We start from the raw sequence: 7,058 nt of genomic DNA on the forward strand, positions 1-7,058 counted from the left end.
AAAAAAATAATAAAAATTATCAATATTAAAATCGATATTAGAACAGATAAATGAATACAGTATTCAAAGATCTTAATACAGTGTTTAAATGAAAGAAAACAAAATTATGTTGTTCCCTCAAGATACGACAAGGGAACGACATATATTAAAACTTTTGTGGTATGTTTTTTTTTAAATTGGGTTAAATCGGATTTGGAGTCATTTCAATTGGCTGCTGTAGTGATCTACATAATCCATATATCAGAATACCACCGGAAGCCAACAATGCGTTTTCTACGGTGGCAGAATGCGGCCATGAAAGAAAAAAAAAATATGTTGTTCCCTGAAGATACTATGTCGTTCCCTCAAGATGCTATGTCGTTCCCTCAAGATACTATGTCGTTCCCACAAGATAGTTATGTCGTTCCCTCAAGATAATATGTCGTTCCCACAAGATAATTATCTCGTTCCCTCAAGATACTATGTCGTTCACACAGGACAGTTATCTCGTTCCTTCAAGCTGTTATGTTGTTCCTTCAAGAGGATATGTCGTTCCCTCAAGATATCATGTCGTTCCCTCAAGATACTATGTCGTTCCCTCAAGATATTAAGTTGTTCCCTCAACATGCTATGTCGTTCCCTCAAGATAGTTATCTCTTTTGAGGGAACTACATATCATCTTGAGGGAACGACATAACTATCTTGTGGGAACGACATAGTATCTTGAGGGAACGACATATCATCTTGAGGGAACGAGTTAACTCTGTTGTGGGAACGACATAGCATCTTGAGGGAACGACATAGTATCTTGAGGGAACAACATATTTTTTTTTCTTTCATGGCTGCATTCTGCCACCGTAGTTTTCGGTGGCATTTTCGACCAGAAAATTATTTAACTGCAACTCACTTAGTCTGTTTTATAGATCATAACAGTTTTCGGCTTTACAATCCCATCTAAAGCCTTCAAACATTAAGAGAAAAACAAAACTTCAACTTTCTAAATCTTAAAGAAATTGTTATACGCTAAAAATGCACATTTTCATGATTACTCTTAGTTATATGTTCGCAGTTTAGCATTAAAAGGACATACTTTAACTGCTTACAACGGCATTAATACACTTAATCGTTGTGGGTTGTATTATTAGTTACATAGTGTGCTAGTGACCTAATACGGTATATATGGGGTCAGTAAATTACATATGGGGTGAGAGCGAAGCTCGAATCCAATACGGTATATATGGGTCAGTAAATTCCATATGGGGTGAGAGCGAACCGTTTTTTTTTTTATAAAGGGACGTAACATCACTACTGACCGTATATGAAATAAGCCCCACCTCCCTTCTACCTTATACGGAATATAAAGGGACGTAACACCACTACTAACCGTGTATGAGATAAGCCCCGCCTCCCTACTAACCGAATATCAAAAATACACGGTCTCCACGAGGGCGCTTTTAACCAATCACATTCCTAGAAATGTATAGGAGGTAAGATAAGATGGTTTATATTTTAAACAAAATTAGTCTTTTGACTAGCTTTTAGTAACTGGTACTTTGTGTTTTTCGTCTTTGTTATTTTGTACTTAGCACTGATCTGGTGAGTCATACCCTTTACTGATTTTTAACAGTTTGTTCTAATTTGTGTTCATACGCTACTAGTAGCTTGAAGTCAGTAGTTGTCGATGGTTGTTCTTTGTCTTATTTTTTTCTGTTTATAGTTATAGTATGAAAAAGGGGCTATTTGTTTTCTACTTCTCAATTGTCTTACATTTTGCAATCACGGTACCTTTGAAATTTACCAGACAAATATATGATTTGCTGCTTTTTATGGTTGAAAGCCGTACGGTTAGTAGGGGTTTGGATATACCATCATACAATATATGAGAAGAATATAACCATCATCATGCTAGTAACTAGTTTTAGTATGTATACCTATAAAAACTCACAAGATACGTGTTTTGCCAACACGAGACCCATTCATTGAGCTGAACGGCTAAATCATTTACAAAGTTAAAGAGCATTCATATCCAAAAGTTCCCAAAGGTATACAAGACTTATTTCAAACGGGATATCATATCCTCATTTTTACGGAGATGTTGTTTACTGAACCTGCAAATTAAGAAACGATCCGGGTAAACTTATTGATCCTTTAATAAAACTTAATCTAAAAGTTTACCAATTCAACACTGTAATTTTTGAAAATTGTTTTATTGGTATTAATATTGATTTTGTTATCAGTAAATTAAAAAACAAAAAAAAATATGTTTGTTATATACATATGCACATGCATAGCCCTACAATTTGTCGATAATTCTGTCTTAACATTGCACAAGGTCGTGATTTTTCTGACTGTTTATGACGTCCCTGCACTAAATTCATTGGAAGTTGGATTTTAACTGATTGATAATTTAGTCTAATATGTACGATTGTTTTATTAGTTGTAATTGGCTTTGAACTAGCTTTCAGTAACTGCGGGTTCTCTCAAATCTGTACTTTGCATTTTGTTGTTGTTGAAATCTAAACGCACCCGGTCGCATTAGATATTAGATGTACATTGTATTTCTACTTGTGTATATAAGAGGGACGAAAGATACCAGAGGGACAGTCGAACTCATAAATCGAAAATAAACTGACAACGCCATGGCTAAAAATGAAAAGGACAAACAGACAAACAATAGTGCACATGACACAACATAGAAAACTAAAGAATAAACAACACGAACTCCACCAAAAACTAGGGGTGATCTCAGGTGCTCCGGAAGGGTAAGCAGATCCTGCTCCACATGTGGCACCCGTCGTGTTGTTTATGAGATCTCAAATCCGGTAAATAGTCTAATTCGGTAGGTCACATTCATGAAAGGGAAGGGGATTGTAGCTAGGACGTAAGAAACATATCCGATATCATTTGGGAAACGATTATTCCATAACGGTCAACCAACTCGTGATGGCGTCCGTAAAAATTACGAAGAGATGATTTCAACTTCACCATTTGGAACTCTTGATTTATTTCTATTTGTGTATATCTGATGAGGTTAACCTTTTTCAACTGATTCTTATAGTCTGTTCTTATGTTGTACTGTTACATCGCTGCTCCAGGTAAGGGAACGGTTGGGCGCCCGCTAACATGTTTAACTCCGCCATATTCTATATGGGTCATTTTCAAAAAATGTCGAATTTTGAAATTGAAAAAATTATTAAAAGTTACTTATTCAAACAACCCTCTACATAAGCAAATCATAACAAACAGTACTTTAAGAACAACATATATAAAGATGCAATCTTAATGATGTCATACAAGAATATGTTATAACATTTTTTGATCGGTGGTACATTATTTTGTCTATCCTGTTACCATTTTCAAAAGAAATTTTGGGTTATTAAGAAAGGGTTAAGATAAAATGTTAAGCTTGTTTTACGTAGACAATTAGATGGTTTTCAAGAGAATAAACTTCTATATATATTCATTCTGTAATATAATAGATAATTTGCCAATTTTCCAGGTTGTACTGAAAAATGCCTCTAAAAATTGGTTTTCAAAGGATGTAAATATTAGCACCAGTAATGCAAGTCTAAGATAGCAATTTATATTGTTCGGCATTTTTCCTCCTTTCAAATAAACCCAACATCAAGTAAATCCCTCATAAGTTAGTTTACTTTTCTCTATATTTCATTGGTAACAGGAACGTACGTTTCTGATATATTACTATATAAAAGTCTATCCTGTTACCTTTTTGTCTATCCTGTTACCGATATCAGTATTGCACCTGCGAATGCTTAATTGGGAAGATTAAGACGTTATAACCTGAAGATGACTTCAAACAACGAAATATTTCATTCGTTTTGCACCTATATGTTAAGATAAAAAAATTAACGACGTTTTTGTCTACAATTGTCTATGCTGTTACTGTAACCATAGCAACCATAGTAACAGGATAGACATAACAGGATAGACAAATTTCTTCGTTTTTGATTGCTGTTGTGAAATAACTACTCCCTTTGGAGAAGTGATTATGTTTTTCTATTGTGAATTTGGTTTCCAACACGTTATTGCACTTTTTACAAATATACTGTTGGTGTATTTAATCAAAATTGGTGGTAACAGCATAGACATAAAAAAAAGTACGCTATATTTTTTTCACTAAATGTCTTGAAATTTCTTTTCTCTACACTGTCGTTCAAGAAACGAGGCGTTTTAAATGTAAAGATTACTTTGCACATTTGAAATCAACACTGACTGATTCAATATTCATAGGGAGATTAATTTCACGGCTGATATAAGTAGCGGTAACAGGAAAGACATGAACCTCCTGTACGCAGATTCAATTTAGTTTGTAGATAATATGTTACATACAGTGATATAGAAGCTACGAATTTTCGTTAGAATAATATTTAACGTTCTTAAAAAGTCCCTTTTGTAGATACCAAGGCGATCAGAAAATCGCAAAAAAATCATTTGAAATGTGTTTTTCTGACACTGTACGCAGACAAATACCCCCAAAATGGGTCTTAAATGCAGTTTAATCTTATCAAAATAGATGTAAGGTGTGTTTATTATTAATGTTCTGAATCACAAATCCGACAAGCTTTCATTTAAACCATTACAACTGAAATTTCCATTAGAAATAAAAAAGTTAGCATGGGTGTACTGAAAATTCGACATTTTTTGAAAACGACCCATATGTCTTTTGTCATTAGCCTTTAATTTAGGGGTTGTTCTTTGTTTCCGTTGATCATATGCGTTGTTTGTTTCTTGTTTCGTACAGTTCCTATCAATTGTTCTATTCACTGCACCACTATTCTAGGATTACGGGGACGGATTGGTTTTCGTTCATTATTTTGTGCATAAATTATGCCGTTATGTATCTCGTTTGAATTGTGCTAAATATTTCATTTCGGGGCCTTTTATAGCTGACTGTGCGGTATGGGCTTTCTTCATAGTTGAAGACCGTACGGTGAGCTAAAGTTGTCAGTTTCTGCGTCATTTGGTCTCATGTGATGAATAGTTGTACACCACATCTTCTTTTTTTATAAATTTGAACTAGGTGCTTTGTGTTTATTGGTTTTGTGCCTCATACCGATTGAATGAGCTAAGCCAGTTGCATCTGATTTTTACAATTTGTTCTTGTGTTGTGAAGTTAATCACTGCTCAAGGTTTGAGGGAGGTTCGAGCGCTCACACACAAAATTCATGTTGATCCAAGTCACAATCTTTATCTCGTTTGAATTTGTTTCACATTTTTTATGTCAGGACCTTTATAGTCGACTATACGGTTACTATTTTTCTCTATGTTGAAGGCCATACACCACCTTTATTTGCATGCCAACATCCGCTTCATTTAAACTTAGGTGAATAGTTGATTTATTAGCAATAATACTATATCTCCTTATTGATATATCAACTAAAAATATTATTCAGTTAAGCCGGGACATTATATCGTGTTGTTTTCGCTAATTGGAGGAATATTCAATATTTCTCAATATATGAATAATTTTTTAGGGCAGAAGACAGTATCGTTATTCAGGTTTTACTCAACTTTATTGTGGTAAAGATCGCGCTCCGGGGAAATGCGCCCTTACTTTCTCGCCTTTTACCTTTTGTTTCAATGAATTGAATGAGAAGATTTTTGAACATTGACTAATTATTGAATCTAAGATTGACTGCCATGTATATTTTTTTTTTTATCAGATATGAATGAAACAAGAATTTATTGTAGACGACTGTACATGCATCCTTTATTGAAATAATATCTAACATTTGGCGAGTAATTTCAAAGAAAAACGGTTTCAAAAGGAACGATATACCTCTTTTACTGTAAAGTTTCCACAAAACTTCGATTAAAAGATTGTCATTTTTGCAGTGTTAAAACCACCACGCTTACAGTTTAAGCTGGTCAAGTAGATTCAGAGGAGGATACAATCTGATTTTGCATTATGTTGCAATGAGAAATATGGGAAACTTATAGTTATGTAGCCATGTTTGCCACATTATCAACATTTAATAAAGATGGTTTTAAGTCAAAATGACGACGGATCAAGAAGTGATGATAATATATTTTTACCTCGTATGAAAATTTAGGTCAGTCGAGGTATATCTGAAAACCGATGTTTCTTAACTCAAATTTCTTTCTATCTTACACTTAGTTATAAGGAATAAGTTTTTTTTAGGTCAAACACAGTATCGTTTTTTTTCAATTCAGAGTTGACATTTTTGCGTCAGACACGAGTCAATAGCTCCTCGGCTTTGTTCGTCTTGCATGTTTTTTTAAAAATTTTGGTTCATTTATATGTTTGGGAGTGTTACGTCTATTTTTGATGAACTAGTACACATTTTTGTGAAGGGACCAATTTAGGTCTGTCTCTGGATGCGGGATTTTTTTCACTGTGATAGCCTTTAGATGTTTTCTGTTTTTTGATTGGATCATTGTCTCTTTGACATATACCTAGTTTCCAATTTGTTTTCAAATTTACACATCAAATTTACAAAATAATCAAAAACCAAAATAAAAGTTAACATACAATAGAAAAAAAAGGAAGTGGGTTTTGAAAAAGACAAATCCACAAGTGGAAATTGAACACATATTGTATTGCTTTTATAAATAAATAAGTCATTTTGAAAACACAAATATCACTTGATTATGCACCTTCATTCATAGAAAAACGTTATAGCAAAACAATATCACTAAAAGTGTAGATGATTTTGTTAAAATACAATATGTACACTAAAAGTGTAGATGATTTTGTTAAAATACAATATGTACATACTAGATGTTCACATTTTTCTGTATTAAAAGTACTTATCATCATATTTCCAGATTGTAATTTTAATAAAAATGAAGTAAACATGTCTGTCATGAAAAAAAAGAATAGACATAGCGCTTTAATTTGTCAATCTAAAAACAATCCCAAAAAAAATTGCACCTTAAAAGTAACCACATCAAATACTCAAAATATTACTAAATTCTATAATAACATCGGATTATTTTGAATATTCTTTAACAGTTTCATTGCGGAGATAAATATGCCGTTTATTCATGTTTTTTTGTACAGAATTTCAGTTACTTGACACTTCATTTTTATACTA

This window comes from Mytilus edulis, chromosome 2 (assembly GCF_963676685.1).
Source record: "Mytilus edulis chromosome 2, xbMytEdul2.2, whole genome shotgun sequence".
Taxonomy (NCBI): Eukaryota; Metazoa; Mollusca; class Bivalvia; order Mytilida; family Mytilidae; genus Mytilus; species Mytilus edulis.